At 40.3% G+C, this 19,251-nt stretch overlaps 1 protein-coding gene across 3 annotated transcripts in view; it reads right to left on the reverse strand.

The window, feature by feature from the left end:
• jmjd1cb (jumonji domain containing 1Cb) overlaps positions 1 to 19,251 on the reverse strand; it is a 192,800-nt gene that overhangs the window by 70,022 nt on the left and 103,527 nt on the right. Inside the window, exon 1 of one of the 3 annotated variants that reach the window (XM_033611863.2) lies at positions 12,158 to 12,453. The exons of the other annotated variants lie outside the window; for them this stretch is intronic. The gene's annotated coding sequence lies outside the window, so the exon portion shown is untranslated. Of the gene's footprint in view, positions 1 to 12,157; positions 12,454 to 19,251 lie in introns of those variants that run through there. 3 annotated transcript variants of the gene reach the window in all.

Genomic DNA, 19,251 nt, shown 5'->3' on the forward strand with positions numbered 1-19,251 from the left:
ATTGTGTCATTTAAAAAAAAGTTTTTTTTCCATCAGATGTTACAAAATAAAAACAAAAAACATATTGATCTAAAATATATTTCTTTAACAAGTTTTATGAACTATATACATTATTTAGTTTCTAAAATACAGTATATGCTCAAATATATGAGCAGAGTGCAAAGACATTTTGATAGGTCCGTTATTCATTCCTCTGGCACCACCATGATGTTTGCGTGGTTTTGCACCACATGTAACATAGTACAGTGACATTACCACCGTATTATGTGATGACAGGGAATACAGAAGCCTTAGCCTTCTGCTGCAACAAGAATACATGTTCCGGCTATAATGTTTTTTGAAGTTTAGATTGATTTGATTTTAGTTAAAGTCGCCACGTCCCGTGGCAACACGACCAATCTATATTAGCACTTGAGACAGCACAGAGAAAAGTAGGAAGAATGCATGTGAGAGAACACCAAGCCAAGTAACATTAAAGACAAACAGACAACTGAAAGCCGCCAGAGCCTCATAAATCAACCAAGCACAATTACGCAAACATTTGTTAGTGTCACACCATACAACAAGACCTCAAAGAGACACAGGGAAATCACGGACTCCATAACTATATAATAACAAATGAAAACCTGAGCAATTTTGCTCGGGCTCGGCCCACCTGACATGCTGCTGTGTTGTGTTACGGCCTATTCACTTGCTGGAATTTGTCATTCATGTGACAATGCCTGAACGCAATACAGCCAACTGAGTGTGTGTATGGTGCCGTGCTGCGCTGCTGTGCGAGCAGCGTGTTTGACTGTGTGTAACAGCAGTCTGTTGATGGTCATTTACACTGTCCATAACAATAACTATGTCAGGTCAGGTCAGTGCCCCCCTGATATAATGTAGGGGAAACACTGAATCAAGTGAGAAGACTCATGATACCATTTGTTTATTATATTGTAATCGCAATCGCAAATCACGATATCGTCCATTCAAATCGCAATCACGCATTTTTTCTCAAATCGTGCAACACTATTTTAAACAGGATCATGCAAACAACAATCTTCCGTGGCTGTCCACGGGATGTCTGTTTTTAAAGGACTAAAAATTGTTTAGTCCAAATTTTGCTTATGAAGCAAGCATGGTTAAAAGCTGCGAAGAAAGCCGACCTTGAGTACTTCAATCAATCAATCAATCAATCAATCAATCGATCATTTATTTGTCATATGGAATTATACATCCAAAATACAACTTCAGTAGGGATGCACGATAATATATACATGTTACTGGTATTGGCTGATATTGGCTTTAAGATGAAATATTGTAATAGGCCAACATGCTGATGATATTGGTATGTCATCGGTATCAGCCAATATCGGCTTTAAATTGAACTATTAGAATCAGCTAACATGCTTTTTCTTATTTTGCACAATGAATATCACATATATTGTAAAGCATTCTATTTCATGTCTCCATCTGCTGGTGGGCCATCACTATGAGAGTATGAATGCATAATCTGATGTTAATTCCACCATAGAATGACTTGATGATCACTAAAATTAGGTGGGTGGGGAATATATATTGATATCGGTATTAATTATCGGCCAAATGGGTTGTTTTATTAAGGCATATCAGATATCGGCAATAAATCTAGTATCGTGCATCCCTTAAATCCAATGATTTAGTAAAGACGTCATCTCAATCAGGAGTAGGCTCAACTTTACTGTAGTAACTGACAAAATAATCCCAATTCAAGGATTTTATATCTCTCATGTCTTCCACAGCAGATGAAGGCAAAATCTGTGCAAAATTCTTCTGTTTACCATTTGCCTCCATCCACTGATGTAGTCTGTAAGACATAAGTGAAAGTTTTGAAAAACAGCTAGTAAGTAGACCATGAGTTGAGATTTGTTTTTGTCATACTACGATTTCAAAGTCAAGCTTGAAAATATTGCTGACCTTGGAAACAGAGGTTGATGAAAAAAGTCTTGGCAACTTTAACTTCTATCACATGATCCTCCTCAAAAGACAGAGTTTGCCCAGTTGTTAAACAATTGTAGAGGATCAAATTCCCATTTCCACGAAATCCGATCTCTTGTGGAAGATCATGTGATTTGGTCGAAAGCTCGACAACAGCTACGAATGAAACTTGTGTGATGAAACTATTAGTTAACTGTTTCCCTTTCAGTGCAACACTTGCTTCCAAGGGCTAAAAATGAACTTAAATGCTCAACTGTACAGGTCTTTCTTCTGTTAGGTTTGATGTCAACATGAAAAAACAATGGAAACTCACTCAGATTTTCAGTAATTAGTTATAGCATGGCTGGCTTTACTGTGTACTGGCTACTTCAACTCATACATACTGTAGCAGTCATCGCTTTGGTCTGAGTCCTCCAATTTCCATCTTTGGAAACCAACTGGTTATGTGTTTAATGTGAAATATCAATCAAATAAAAAACAAAGTCAATAGCAGCCTTTGGCTAATTTTGATAGCTAAAAAAAAAGACTACAAAAAAGACTACATGTAGCAGCACAGCAGAAAGTTAGTTTAGGTACATGAATGTCAATCGTGTTAAGGGAAGCTGCTAAACCTACTGTCATCCAGGTCCACAGAAACATGTCAGGGGAGGTGAAACTATGACTTCCCATGACTGAATTTAACATGTTTCATTTTTAACTTCTTAACTCGACAGCTTCAAACATGGAGCATGGTTCCCATCTGTGGATCCCTGCTCTGATTCCTATCTCCCTCAAGCTGAAAGGACATGACTGTTCCTCCATCCCCTCTAAAATGACACACAGACACACACAGACACAGACACACACACATACACACACACACACCCCACTCAACCGCAATTGGGTCACATCTGCCAGCGTGCCAGGAAAAAGCATTCTGTCACCACGTATTTCCAGACAGGCAGCGGGAGAGACACATTCACTTACTGTCAGTACATAAAACACATTAAAACCAGTGGACCTACACGGAAACAAGAGCAAACTAGCAAGAGAACCAAAGACATAATAACTAAGCATATTTACACACACAAGGCTGGGATAACATCAGAAGGGGACAGACATGAGAAAATGACACCACTCTGAAAAAGCAGATCAGTCTCGATGAAAACACAACACAGCCTCTTCTGTCCTGTGTGTGTGAGTGTGTGTCTGTGTGTGTGGTGAATAATTGATAAAGAAAAGTGCAGCAGAATGTAAAGGAGATGAAGAGGTGATGATGGAGCTCATGGAGCCCCCCCCCCCCCCACACACCTTCGTCATCCAAAGGGCTATTATCTGATGAAGGTCAGACACAGGTGAAGAGACAAAGACAGAGCCAGAGAGTTATATGCGTAAATCAGCCTGGATATACATAAACATAGCACCACAGGAAGGTTTATTTTTTTAATTAGACAAGAGACATGGGAAGCTCTCTCTCTCTCCTGCTTGGTGTCATCTGACATGCAATCTACCATCAGGGTACACTGGGTGCTCACCCAGGATGTAACAAAGTTTTGAATTACATAATCAGATAAGACAAAAGATTAGGTAGCGCACCCAGCAGGATATAGAGGAGTATTTTGAGAAGAATATAAGGTGGTGGTTTATTTATCAGTAAGGAGTGGGGTGTCAGCTCCCTGAAACATGTATGTAGTTGGCTTCATTCACACAGATGCAGGGTCAGTATTTTGCTGTAGGCTAGGAGTTGGTCTGGTCTACAAAAACATCAGCACAGTGATCATTTGTTGTGGCATCAACCAAGCAGGACAACAAGAAAAACACTTGTACAAATTCAGGTGGATGGTGACCGACGACAGCAAAGAACCAGCTTAAACAAGTGAAAGCAGAAAGGTGTTGAGCGACAGCAACCAGATGAACAGAGCTGCTCAAAGAGCTGGATTTAGAGAAGCTGATAATCCATTTTGCAAAGGGAAAATAACAATGATAATGATCAACTATTTACTCTCATATGTGGGGTCGATTTTTAGATAAAATACTTTGCCATATTGCAACACAAGAACTCTTTCTCTCTGCACAAGTTCTGTGCTATTATATGTTATGATTAAGAAAGGACTCCATGTATCCTGCTGTTATAGAGGGACATAGGTCTGCTGTAGACTGCTGTTCCATTGATGGGGTGATTGTTGAACAGGAGTGTGAAGTAAGGCCCTAATCACACAGAAAGCGTTTAGGCAGCTGGAGGTGGATTTTTATAAGAGTTTTCAATTAGAATGAAGCTCTTTGCTTGCTGTTTTTGCCTTGCAACGTACCTCACATTTCTGCGCTCTAAGAGCCTGGCGGTTTGGCTGGAGCGCTCTGAACTCCTCGAGTTGAAAAAACTTCAACTCAAAGCGGAAATACACGCCATTACAGCAGAAATAAACATGTTTACAGTCTGGTGCAAAAAACAGTTTTGGTCTGTATAGCTCATTTCATCATTCATGACAGCTGTGCAGGGGCTACATTTTTACAAAACTCACTCCTTTACATTTTATTAAGGCTTACAGTTACGCATAATTAAGAGCGGAGCTGCCTGCTGATAGTGTTCATGGACTCTCAGTTAGATCTACCCCTCGCTCCTCCACCAGCGACACCCTCTCAACAAAACATGGTCACTTCTGGCTACAAAAAAAAACAACAATATGGCAATGGCCAAAATGCCAGACTCTAAGCTTCAAAACCAGTTGGTGATTTCACAGTGGCTGCAGTGTAATTATGGACCCACTGCATTTCTGGACAAGTCCTACCCCACTATGCCGTGATTGGCTAGTACTCATCGAGTCGATGTGGGATCAAATCAACAGTTAGGTTTAGGGCAAAGAGGTCGTGGTTAGGGCTAGTACTAGCTTACTACAGCACGGTAGGGTGGGACTGCCGAGAAATAAAGTGGGATCCATAGTAACATGTGGCTATGTCCATTATTTGTTTACTGTCTATGGCTGCAAAAAATAAGGATTATTATGTAAATTTTTTCCCAATTAATCAATTTATTGTTTGGTCTAGCAAATGTCCAACAGTTCAAAACCTAAAGAGATTCAATTCAAACATGAGTAAAATGTTCAGGAAGCTGGAGCCAGAGAATGTTTGGCATTTCTGCACAATAAATGACTTAAAAGATTAATCATTTATCAAAATAGTGGTAAATAGATTTTACAACATTTGTCATCTCTCATATCTTTCATACAGGAAACATTTGTGTGTGTGTAGTTCACTGGTTAACTCCACGATTACATTGAAGAATTAGGAAATAAAAGTTAAGTTTCACTTCCTCTGATATATGTTCAATCCAGGTCAGGGGCTGGGTCACATGGACCGTCGACAGGCAAGACCAGCTTTGCTACTCTGGTGTGACTGGGGTTTAGATGAGGGCTAAGATGTAAAAATTCTACTCCTAAACTAAAGTAAAAGGCTTCATTCTTTTCAAACAGATCAGCATTTGTATTTAATCGTCATATCAAGTGTCCTCTCATTGTCTGTATCTGAGTGATCTAGTCTTTGGATTCATGTTCATGATGCTACAAAACACTGTTCAGACCTAATGTTGTTTCCTGATGACAGCTGCCAGATGTTACAGAGAACGACTCAGAATGATTTTATACAGGAGCATTTCCTTTGACGTTTAATCATTTATGTCGTTTTACATATTTTTTTCATTACCAGCAAAAAGTGTCAAAAATGGTGGAGGATTTGTAGGATGTGTCGTGCTGCACTGAGAATACTGTTCTCTAAGTGGGTCATAGTACAACAGCTTCTTTTCAAGGCGCTCGCACGCACGCACACACACACACACACACACACACACACACACAGACACAGACACACACACACACACACACACGTTTAAGGCAAACAAAATCAATTCATTCAACCACAATTAACAAATTATTATCAATTATTAATCAATTAAACACGACAAACCACAACAAAGGCACTGTTTCAAAGAATGGCATTTAATTTCCTGCCCGGTCTTAAGTGTCTGACAACAGTGGCTCAGTATGTGCTGCAGGGGGTGTGGGATAAATGGCACATAACAGAAGGATGAATAGAAATAATGTTCCTGCCTCTGCTAGGCCCTCCATCAAGCAGGTGGCTAAGTGTTTTTCCTCTGTGCCACTCCACCACCCGTAAGTTAGTCTAGTCTACAGGCCAGGCATCTGGAGTTCTACTCCAATCAACCACTGCCGCTGGCAGCACGCAGGAACAGCACTGGGTAAAAACCTCTACAACCGAGTCTTACAGACTGAACATTAGAAAAGGCTTTCAGTTTGAACTTTGTCCCAATGAAAAGTTACTAAAAAGCTAAGTCTTGTTATGTTCAATACCAAATAGCAGAATGAGTCAGCTACTAATAAGGCAACAAACAGAGCTGCAAACAAGATGGCCCATCTGTTCCAACATGGCAAGTGTATTAATCATAAAGACATTAAATACTGTGTGAAGGGAACATTCCAGAAAGTCATGACATCTGTCAAACAATATCAACAAAGAGGATCTGAGATTACAACCTGAAAGTAAATCAGAGGAATCTAACTGACAGATGGAGTAAGTCAACTAACACATATTATAACCCACAGCTGTAGAAATGTATGCAAAGGTGCCTTAGCCCATTTGTCTTTTTTCCTTTTGCTTGTGATTTTCTTTAATTTTGTCTTTGCCCTGTATATCTATCTATCTATCTCTCTCTCTCTCTCTCTCTCTATATATATATATATATATATATGTATATGTGTATATATGTGTATATATATCTATATCTATCTATATATATCTATCTATATATATCTATCTATATATATATATATATATATATATATATATATATATATGTATGTGTGTATATATATATATATACAGTACTGGCCAAAAGTTTGGACACACCTTCTCATTCAATGCGTTTTCTTTATTTTCATGACTATTTACATTGTAGATTCTCACTGAAGGCATCAAAACTATGAATGAACACATGTGGAGTTATGTACTTAACAAAAAAAGGTGAAATAACTGAAAACATGTTTTATATTCTAGTTTCTTCAAAATAGCCACCTTTTGCTCTGATTACTGCTTTGCACACTCTTGGCATTCTCTCCATGAGCTTCAAGAGGTAGTCACCTGAAATGGTTTTCCAACAGTCTTGAAGGAGTTCCCAGAGGTGTTTAGCACTTGTTGGCCCCTTTGCCTTCACTCTGCGGTCCAGCTCACCCCAAACCATCTCGATTGGGTTCAGGTCCGGTGACTGTGGAGGCCAGGTCATCTGCCGCAGCACTCCATCACTCTCCTTCTTGGTCAAATAGCCCTTACACAGCCTGGAGGTGTGTTTGGGGTCATTGTCCTGTTGAAAAATAAATGATGGTCCAACTAAACGCAAACCGGATGGGATGGCATGTCGCTGCAGGATGCTGTGGTAGCCATGCTGGTTCAGTGTGCCTTCAATTTTGAATAAATCCCCAACAGTGTCACCAGCAAAACACCCCCACACCATCACACCTCCTCCTCCATGCTTCACAGTGGGAACCAGGCATGTGGAATCCATCCGTTCACCTTTTCTGCGTCTCACAAAGACACGGCGGTTGGAACCAAAGATCTCAAATTTGGACTCATCAGACCAAAGCACAGATTTCCACTGGTCTAATGTCCATTCCTTGTGTTTCTTGGCCCAAACAAATCTCTTCTGCTTGTTGCCTCTCCTTAGCAGTGGTTTCCTAGCAGCTATTTGACCATGAAGGCCTGATTCGCGCAGTCTCCTCTTAACAGTTGTTCTAGAGATGGGTCTGCTGCTAGAACTCTGTGTGGCATTCATCTGGTCTCTGATCTGAGCTGCTGTTAACTTGCTATTTCTGAGGCTGGTGACTCGGATGAACTTATCCTCAGAAGCAGAGGTGACTCTTGGTCTTCCTTTCCTGGGTCGGTCCTCATGTGTGCCAGTTTCGTTGTAGCGCTTGATGGTTTTTGCGACTCCACTTGGGGACACATTTAAAGTTTTTGCAATTTTCCGGACTGACTGACCTTCATTTCTTAAAGTAATGATGGCCACTCGTTTTTCTTTAGTTAGCTGATTGGTTCTTGCCATAATATGAATTTCAACAGTTGTCCAATAGGGCTGTCGGCTGTGTATTAACCTGACTTCTGCACAACACAACTGATGGTCCCAACCCCATTGATAAAGCAAGAAATTCCACTAATTAACCCTGATAAGGCACACCTGTGAAGTGGAAACCATTTCAGGTGACTACCTCTTGAAGCTCATGGAGAGAATGCCAAGAGTGTGCAAAGCAGTAATCAGAGCAAAGGGTGGCTATTTTGAAGAAACTAGAATATAAAACATATTTTCAGTTATTTCACCTTTTTTTGTTAAGTACATAACTCCACATGTGTTCATTCATAGTTTTGATGCCTTCAGTGAGAATCTACAATGTAAATAGTCATGAAAATAAAGAAAACGCATTGAATGAGAAGGTGTGTCCAAACTTTTGGCCTGTACTGTATATATATATATATATATATATATATATATATATATATATATATATATGTACACACATTTAAGTACATAAGCAGACAAACTGCAACACGAGTGCCACGGTACTTATTTGAATTAGTTTTTGCTGTCATTATCATCTTAACATACGACAGATTAAATTTGGAATTTTAGACTCCAGGGGTGTGAAATGTTTTCTGAACACTCATAACAAAACTTGCTGAATAGGTGGAGCTTTCCCACTCAATGTGATAAAGAAGATATGTTTCTACCCAAGAGTTGCAAATTAAATCAAAATACAATACAATTCAGAGTGTCTACATTACCCACTGCTATATGAATGTAACATTTGAATAACAAGATGATATTATTATCTAATCAGTTAATTATGTCATCTTGTGAGGGATATGGCTAGAGGTGCATTTTCAAAAGCTCATTAAAGCTGGTCCCAGACTACAGGAGTTTTAAAATCCTAACCGATTTTGAAATCAGGTTGCATCACACGCATAAGGAGAAACTTCACAGATGTTCTTCTCTCTAATCTCAAACATGCACACACTACAAGATTTGAAAATAATGGCCCATCACACACTACATGATATTAATAAGACTATTGTGCCAGAGGGAACTTGAATGCTCCTGTCATGTGATCTCATGGGGAAGCGAATGTAAACAAAAGAAGTCTGTTATGGTGCGACAACTTGCTGTAATGTTAATAAAGCTTTGCAGTGTGGAAAAAAAACTAAAGCAGAAAGCTAAATGAGTATGGATGATAACATGGTTAGGGAGACACTGTCAATACAGGTTTTCTGTTCTTTAATCAGAACTGGAGGTGAGTCAGTTTTTAATGTCTGTCAACAGAAGCATGCTAGCTAATGTCAAGGGGTTTAAAAATGAAAAGTTACAGCCTCATATCACATTATAGCATTGGGGTAAAACACAAGTGCACTGAAATCTACTCTACTCACTGAGGTGTCCGCTATTGGCCTTGGGTTGGAATATTTTTGTACAAAACCTGAAAGGTATAGGTGAGAATTATAATTCTGTAATTACTGAAAAAGTCCATAATAAAAGACCATAAACAAATATGCTCTCTATATGCAAACAATCTACTGTATATCAGCAGCCAGCCAACTGAGTGTTCCAATGAAGTCCTGTTAGGCTGAGCGCATCCAAGGCAGCTAAAAAAAGGACACTCAAAGAGCAACCTGAGTGGACACCATCCCTTTATTTCTAGTCAGCTGTAACCTTCCAACATCGCAGCTCCAGTTATACTGCAAATGGGGTCAAAGAGCCTGCTTTGAATTGCCTTGGCTATCGTTAGCCTCATGGGCTAACATTTAACCGTTGCCTGGTAACACCATCAGCTGCTTCACACTGACGTTAGCTTGTGAAAATCCTCTCATTTACTTCTGTCTCATTGTAGACTTGTCTCTCTCATTGGCTTTTGCGAAAATACTCGCATAATCATCCAGATTTTAAATCCTAAATATCGAGTACATTTGAAATTATCGGTGTGACCTTGATAAGCCTGCTAGCAGTTTGGGAGGGCTAAGACTGGACCTGTTACCCCTCACATTACCAGATAATCTGGGCCGAACATCAGTATTGACCAAGGTCTCAGACCAGATTCCTTCATAATCGTGGCTAAATCAGCCCACAACTCCTGTAGTCTGAGCACAGTTTGAAGGGCACTCCACTGATTCAGTATGGCACTTCAACAAAACTGTGGGACTTAAAGGAGAAAGATTTTTTTAAAAAAAGAAAAAGGTCAAAAGTGAAGCAGTATAGGTCATGATATCCTAAACTTTGTCAGTTTGGCTCCAAAAACATTGGATCCTACACTTCCCATAATGCAACTAAACGTCATCTTTCACAGAGTGCTGCAAGGATGACATTTTATTGTGAGCAAACACTTAAGTTCACATCACCCTGGCTACCTCTTCAAAAAGCTGGTGAGATTTTTGCATTGGATTTTGGATTATCACAGAAAATAAGCTCTGTAACGAACAAAAGTTTATGACACTTTCATGTTTTGTTCAGTAAGATAATCTTTACAAATGAACACCACTTTTATGATATTTGAAGCCTAAATGCAATCACCAGAAATAAAAAAGCTAACGTTAGGCATGACTTTGACGCCAGGACAACAAAGCTATAAAGCCGTGTTTGGCGTGATGTTCTGTACTCTCATTTAGCTACTTGTTGACAACCATTATTTTAAAGAGACGTAAAGACTCTTAAGCTTGTGTGAACCACAGATCTTTTTTCAGGCGTCTAACCAAAACCCCATTCAAAAAACACGACTGCCTGGGGCGTTGGTGGCTTAGTGTATAGAGCAGGCACCCCATGTACAAGGCTGTTGCCGCGGCGGCCCAGGTTCGACTCCAGCCTGTGGCCCTTTGCTGCATGTCACTCCCTCTCTCTCTCCCCCTTCACACTTGACTGTCCTATCAATTAAAGGCTAAAATGCCCTAAAAAATATCTTAAAAAAAAAAAACAAAAAAAAAACACAACTGACTTCAAGGTGAGGGAAATGGGAGTGCAAAATGCTAACTCATTCCTGGAGCACAGTATTAGACTCTGCCCTCTCTATACACACAGACATCATTCAAACTCCAAGCCCACAGTTGGCCAGACTTTCCGTTAAAAAATTGAAGTATCAAGTCTAATCCAGGACGGCCTTGATGACATCATCACGTTTGATTTTGCATTCTTGTTAAAGCTCATCCAGAGAAAAAGGAGACATTATACAACTGTTGGCTGAGTAGTACTACTTGTGACAAGTAAACCGACTTTCCCCAAGTCAAATCAGTGGAATGTCCCTTTAAAGTCTGTATTAAGCAGGACTAAGTTACGCAAATATATTAGCTATACAGGTCATGGATTGGTGTATGAATTCTCAAAGCTGATGACATCTTAATGAAAAATCAAATCGGTACTGTGGATCAAAACTATTAGAAACCGTAAAATGTGAGCCATATTTGGGACTGAGCAATATACTGTATGATTATGAATCAGACATCCGCAAATACACCATGTACTAAGAGACATGAAATATTTTTCCACCATAGACAGAAGATAAAAGTGTCTCCTACGCATCAAATCACACTTTGACTTGTGATTCCAGATCAGTTTGTGAAAGATTAGGTAGCACAGGGTAATGGAAAAGTTACATAAAAACACATCAACAACTAAACATAGCAACAACTGAAGCGAAGTTTGGAAAAAAAACAAATGGATTAACTAGAATCCTGGAGCATTATTATACTTGAGGTCTTGAATTTAGATTTTTGTGTTTGAGTATTACATTGCTTTTGGAAAAGCTCTGATGACGCCATCTGCTCTGTAACAAACATTGCAAAGTATTCCAAGCTAGATTTTGACAAACCTGTGGTAAAGATTAGTTGTAGTAGCTATATGGTAAAGAGGTACGTTATTAGCAGCTAGATTATAATGCTAACAGCATCTTCAGAGACTGCTACAGGCTACACACTCCACTAACACACACAAAAGCACATACACACAGTAACACGCACATACATGTCGACATCAAGAACCCATTAGAACGACCGTTCAGTCTATTCTGGGAAATGTGCATGGTTCCCAGGCAGTTTGTTACTTCAGCCTCGTGGATCAAACTCAAGTCGATGAAGAACAGCAGCGATTTGAGCAACAGCAGACGTTATAAAACTGTAACATTACCTCTTCCCTCCGTCTCCAAGCAACGTCAACGAGCAATGGCTCTGAAGAAAAACACTTGACAAAACTAGCTTTGATCCAGCGAGCAGGGGAGAGGCAGGAAGAAAGACAAGAAAGGATGACGAGGGTAAAAAAAGAAAAAAAAAGGCAGCAAGAGGAGGGGGCGGGGGGAGGGAGAGACAACAAGAGCGAGAGAGTGTGGTTTCTTCTTGTGGTAAGAAAAGACAGATGGCCAAAAGGGAGAGAAAGCGGAGCAGAGGACGAGCTACACAGCCGACATTTTAACTGCTGCTGACGCAAGGAGGGGGAGAAAGGAGAGAGGAGGGGACGGAGGCAGGGCTGGCCTACGCACACTTCCTCTCTCTCTCTCTCTCTCTCTCTCTCTCTCTCTCTCTCTCTCTCTCTGTTACGCAGGCTCTCTCTCTCTTACTCACCACACTCTCTGACTTGCTCTCTTTCAATTTTTCTCCCTGCCTCTCACTCCCACTCCTCCCCCTCTACTCTCTTCAATTCAGCTTTATTGACAGTCATTTCCTTTAACACATATTCCTAAAACTTGTATTTAAGGGATAACATTTAAGCATCAAACTCTAAACTATTTAAACTTATTTTAACACAACTGGCCGGGCAAAAATGCTTAGAAAGAGCTGAATACAATAAAGTGTAGTTTCCACATGTAGACCTCATGGCCACCTGGTGTTCACAGGTATGATTCATATATTTATATACTATGCATACACTATTTTTGTCTATTATCTATGTAGGATGGTAGAGACCAGGGTAAATCACTATATTGATGTAGAAGATATATACAATTGTGTTGTTACAGTTTTGAGACTAAGAGACAGTATATAAGGCTACATGAGTCAATACATATATATGAACACAGATGAATTGACTAGGTGTGGTGTAAAAGAGGTCACTCTCTGTGATGACCTTACAGAGAACCATCACCAAATGTGCCTTTTTGTTTAAAAAATATTTTCCCTCTTGACTTTCAATAAAATGGAACCTCTGCTGTTCTTTTTTGTATTTGATTGTGCTGTAGCATTCTGTCCACAATGCTGCTAAATTCTACCCTTTGTCTTTGTACATATATTCCCTGACTTATTCTGCATATTTTCCTTGTGTTAAATAAATAAGGAAAAAAGAAAAAAAAGGTCTTTTCAGACAGTAAGAACACTCCACCTCCATACCAGCTTGGATCCGCAGGGTCTCACTGCTCTCGTCATGTGAGTAGACCAAGCTGCAACCTGTGCAGCTGAAAAATAAAGCTGATGCTGATGGAGTTCCAAACACTGCAGTTCATCAAAGGACCACTTGAGACTGACTCTAAAAGCAAGTGAATGCCCATAGACCCCCATGTTAAAAAGGCTGACTTCACAGCAGCAATAAACATGTTTACAGCCTGGTTTTAAAACCTATATCTATATCTAATGCTACCTGATGCTGAAACAGATGCTCTGTTTATGCCCCCATAACTGTTGAGAATACAGTTATATATTTCCTAAACAGCAAGGATCAGTCTCTCATCCATTTGCAATGTGTGGCACATAGAAAAAAATGTTCAAAACAATTCAACTCTGGCAGCACAGGGGGATGTGTGTGCGAGAAATGCCTCTCGGGTTAGCCACGCCTCCCTATCTGCCTGCTCACCTCACATTGAAAATGAATAACTAGGTGTGTCAAACACAACAATTTTAAAAGTGAGACTTTCGTAATAACAACTTAGTCAGCCTTTTTTTCCATGTCTAGCTGATACCATACCAGTTTTATAAGCTCAATATCAGTGAAGATGCACATCCAGTACACTGGATTAGCAGGTCACTTCATCTGGAAGAATAAAGTTGTGGTGATGAGTCTAGGCAATGTTTTTACCTGTGTCTGTAACCCTCTACAAACTAATTCTAGCACTCAAGGAGTCTTTGTGTTAGGGTCACTGCTGCTGATTTGGATGTACTGCGATACGACAGATCGCATCCTGTCCATTTGCAAAGAGGCAACTTATGTGTTTTTTTTGTTTGTTTGTTTGTTCATCTGTAAATATGGGGACATAGTGTTGAAATGCTATTCGTTTTATCGGCCACGTGAAATCATATCAGATACACAGTGAAATTACAGAATGTTAAAAGTGTCATAATGGTAATGTCACACTGGAGTGGAGTCATTTTGATCTCAGTCACACCTTCAGCACACTTCCTCTGAGCAATTCTAACAAACTTGATCAAAACTGACCTGCTACGCCTTATGAGTTATGAAAAGTTAGAGAAATGACTGTGCATATGCAAATTTAACTTCTAGTTTCCTATGTAGTCTTTACAGTGAGCTTTGATCAGACACAGATAGCTGTGCTTTACCTTATGATGCATTACAGTAACATCCAGGAAGGTTGCAGCATTCATATGAGGACATAGGAGGACATCCATCCCCGTGAAATATGTTTAAAGATAAGTGATGTCACTGGACCCTGCCATTGCTGGCTTATTACAGTGTTAGAGATAAATGTATGTCTCTGTAAGCTTTAAATTGTGGTAAAACATTGAAAGTGCAGTCCATCTTTGGTGTGAACTGCTGTCATTATGGTTGCTGTTGTTGTCTGTCACAAGATTATCTGAGGGTAGGGGGTATTATTTATTAATTCAGTTACAACCGCCAGTGTAAAGCTATAATCCAACATATAAGACTAACTGGAGGGACACTGACTTTCCTTTAATTGACATACCAACAATCAGTGCTGGGCTGTCTGAACAGGGAAATGTGCCAAACACAGAGTCCATGGGTTAGTTTCTCAAATGACAGATCCTAAGTCCTGCCCCCCTTAGTTACAGTTACCAAGACAGACAAGAGTGACAAAAAGAAACATGGCAATGCCAGTTTTGCTTAGCCAGGTGCCGCTGGGTTTTGTTTTTTTTAGTTTCTGGGCCTCAGACAGTAGGCCTGTTGCTTCAACAAGCAGACAGCAAGGACTACATTATGTGATGGAAGGATGAATTCACAATGTTAACTTTAATGAACAAGGCAAAAAAACACAAATTATGGCTTTTGTCTCAACCAGAGAGGGAGAACTACAGACTGCACCCACTGCACTACTGGGTATGTGTCCCCTTTTCCCCTCCTGGGATCAGTAAAGTACTCTATATTTATAACTGAATACAGACCATGGTGCTGACCTAAAATTACACTCTCTTTACTGGAGAAAGTTGCTTTAGTTAGTTCAGGTCAGCACGTAGCCGTACAGAGATAATATAAAAAATGGAACGTTAGATAATGTCATCTTAAAAATATATCACCAAACAACCAATATGTCCTTCAACAAATCTCTTTAACCACAGAAGAAAGGAGGAAGCAGACCTGGCTGATGGATAAAAACTGATATTAAACTAACTCTGTTTGTTGTAGCTATATGTTAGGTAGTTAGCTAGCATTTTACTAATATAAGCCAACTAAAAATGTGACGACAGTGAAGACTGTGACAGTCCTAGCCACATCTTTCAACCATCTATAAATTCTGTTTTTCTTTTAAACACAGATGAGCCTAGCAGATAACATATCTAAAGCTGAAAACACACCGGCATTGCTGTGGCGCGTCATATGATGCATGTCAAGTGCTGCCCCTAGCACCAAAAGGATGTGTCACAGAGTGATGCGTCAACAGAAGACCACACAGTCAAACAGAAGACCACACAGTCATAACTACTTTTACTAATAGATCTGGACTTCTTCTTCCTCTGTGTTAGCTTAAAATGATGTATAGACACCAGGTTATTAAACTGGATTTCTCACCCAAAGAGCCAATCTCCAGAGCTATGTCTCACCAGGAAATATCTTTTTGCCGTTGTCTTTATAATGACAGGATTGTGGGTTGTAGCTCAGGATATGTCTGAGCCTCAACAACTAGTTTTTCCTCATCCTTTCTTTGACACACACTAGAGACAGCAGCAGCAACAGCATTCTCTTTATACATCCATGGTGAGGACAGGAGTCAAAGCCCCAGGAGCAGAGAAGAAGAGCTGCTTCGAGTGCCATTATGTACTAGCATAGAGCAAGTGGGGAAGAAATGCGTTTAATTCAGGGGGGAAGCAAGGCTGGAAACAGGACAGCGGTGTGAAGTGTCATGGGGCAGCGCATCCATGAGCCCTGGCATGTGGGACTGTGGATAGTAAATAATGGGGGTGGCTGTTTTGACACATGCCACTCTGCCCCAGTGTGTTTTGGCCTTTAGTACAAAAGGAAAGGGGAAAGTCGAGTGAAGCTCTGCTGTGTTTCAAGCTTGCTCAACTGTTGGAGCACAGAGCAAAAGACACTTTTTGACTACATATGGACAACAGTGAACAACTAATATATGAGATGGGATCATTAGTCTTAGGAAGTTTTCTTTGAAAAAATTAACACTACCCCAGTGAAATAATAATTTTCCAGAACACACAGGATTGAATGCCAAATAATAATATACAAATAGTTTTCAAACAGAGCTGTCTGTCCCAAACCTGAACCCTCTTACACAGACAATCACCCTAAAACCATCACCTTTGAACTGCTCAGCTGACCACAAACGAGCTCTGAGTAATCTGTCCATCGCTTAGCAGATTTACACACTGCTACTGTAACAGTGCACACACACACACACACACACACACACTTGTGCAGTAATATCCTGTGGTCCATCTGCTATACTGATGCAGCATTAAAGCAACAGTCATTCTCTCTCTCTCTCTCTCTCTCTCTCTCTCTCTCTCTCTCACACTCACACTCACACACACACCTCGTATTAAATTCTGATTCACCCACAAACAATAATAAATACAACTAAACAACACAAACATTTTGTGAATTTCAGCAGATGGAACACGTGTGCAGTGGTAGCTGTGACTACGTTAGACGCGCTCTCTATCTTAGTCTCCATCTCTTTAATCTTGTTTTCTACTCTAGCATCAAAAAATGGCGGCCTTTAAGGGTTCTACACTTAGATGACTCTAAAATGAGGACAGAAACACTGCCACTGCTGCCACTGTTTGTCAGAGTGAGAGGCCTGAACTGCTTCTGTGCAGGGAGACAAATGTTTTTTCTGCAGCCCTCTCTGCCATAAAGGTAAGCTATAATTACACATGCACACACAGATTCACAGGAGGCAGGAGATTACACTAGACCAGCTCCATCTGCTCAGGGGGAGAGAAAGAGGGAGACGGGGAGAAAGGGGGGGCTGGAATTTTTATTGACCCAATTTCCACCAAAAGTACATCTCAAACACTTGACTGGTTTTCTCTCTGGCTGGCTAATAGGCCTGAGAGCAAGGCACGAGCCCCAGAATGTTCCAGCGGGTCTGCGGATGTAGATGTCCTCCACCGTGACACACACACACACACACACACACACACACACACACACACAGCAACAGAGTGCAAGGCAAGCTGTGTTATAGACACATTACAATGGTGAAGACAGTTTAGAGATTTCAAAAGGAGAGAGCTGCATGTGACACACACACACACACACACACTCTTTGTTCTCCTGTCATCATAAACAGAGCCAGTACAGTGACCAGATAGCAAGATGCCTGCTGATATCTATTTGTGAGTGTGTGTGTGTGTGAGCTGTATTTCATTTTACAAAGTGGGCCATTGTTGCTAGGTAACGTAGCAGGACTTGAGCTGTCTGCAGCCAGGAAAGAGAAGTCAAACAAAGATATTACACTCACTTTTTTTCTCACTCTGTTGTCTTCTGTATCACTGCCTTTCCCTTCAGCTCCCCTCTATCAGCTGCAGCACTGACTCCTGCCTACCTGCTGTTTCGCCTGTAATCTGATCGGTGAACAGCACATCTATCAGAACTGAATAACAAGGTTGCTATTAGAAAGCCATCTGACTGACATGAATCACTTCACTTTATCTCAGCTGTAATTTTCCTGTGATTCTCTGTGGGAATATGAGTGGAAACTAATGAACAGAGACAAATGACACAAGCTTGTGAATCAGAAACCATCAGGACCCGGAGGTTTGTTTTGGGAAGTTATTTATAGCATCTCTTCAGGGATACTTGCATCAAATTCTCCGTGCTGGCAGCAGCTACAGATAAAACCTCCTCAGGAATTCATTTCTAAAAAAACATACAACACACACACACACACACACACACACACACACACACACACAACTGAAGAACTGAAGATATAACCTTCAGTTCTCGACATAAATAAGATCTGTGAAATTACAGGCTCTCTCTCTCCCTCTCTCTCTCTCTCTCTCTCTGTCGCTCCCTCTCTCTCCCTCTATCCCTGTCTGTGTCTCTCGTGTTCTGAAATTAGGACAGAGGAGAGCTCTGCCAGATAATGTTGGTGTGTAGCAGCACACGGGCACTCAGCCAGATCGCAGCATGAAAGTGTAGATTATGTGTGTATGTGTGTGTGTCAGCTAAAAGAGTGTCCCATTAGTTTTAATGCTGGCTCTGCACCATTTGCCTTTGCTCCAGAGGTGGCAGACACACAATCATGTGGCCTGTCAGTTAGTTGAGCAGTCTGTCTCCATTTAAAGCAGGGCTGACCTCCCAGATTCAAACTGCAGGGTTTACAATGGCCAATACATGTATGTAGTGTTGGACTATATGGATTAAATATGCAATCATACGGTGTATTTTACATGGAAAATGACAAGATATGACTATAATCAATTAGTAAAGTAACCAGATGTCTGTTTTTATTAATCCAATCAAATAAGAACCCAACAAATCTCACTGATGTAAAAATACTGTAAAACTTCAATTAACAGCATAATTCATTCAGATTTACTGGTATTACGAAAAAATGAACTGTCATAAAGTCGGAATATGTGTCCATTCCTTGATTACCCGGCAAGTTATCTTTATTCCTTTAGTCTGTAAGGGTCCATTGATGAAAAAAAATGGAAAAAGGTTTTTCCTAAAAATTAATCAAAGTTGTGAATATTGTTTTAACAGGATTAAGTGATGTTGGGTTGGTATGTTGGGTGCTGAAATCCTTGAGTGCTGTAAAAGAGAGTCAAGAATGCTCTCTGTGTCTGATGCCTTGTCTGTCGGAGCTAGATTAAATTAATGATTTGTTGTTGATATGTTATTTGGAGTCTAAT

This window comes from Epinephelus lanceolatus, chromosome 21, assembly GCF_041903045.1.
Source record: "Epinephelus lanceolatus isolate andai-2023 chromosome 21, ASM4190304v1, whole genome shotgun sequence".
Lineage (NCBI taxonomy): Eukaryota > Metazoa > Chordata > Actinopteri > Perciformes > Serranidae > Epinephelus > Epinephelus lanceolatus.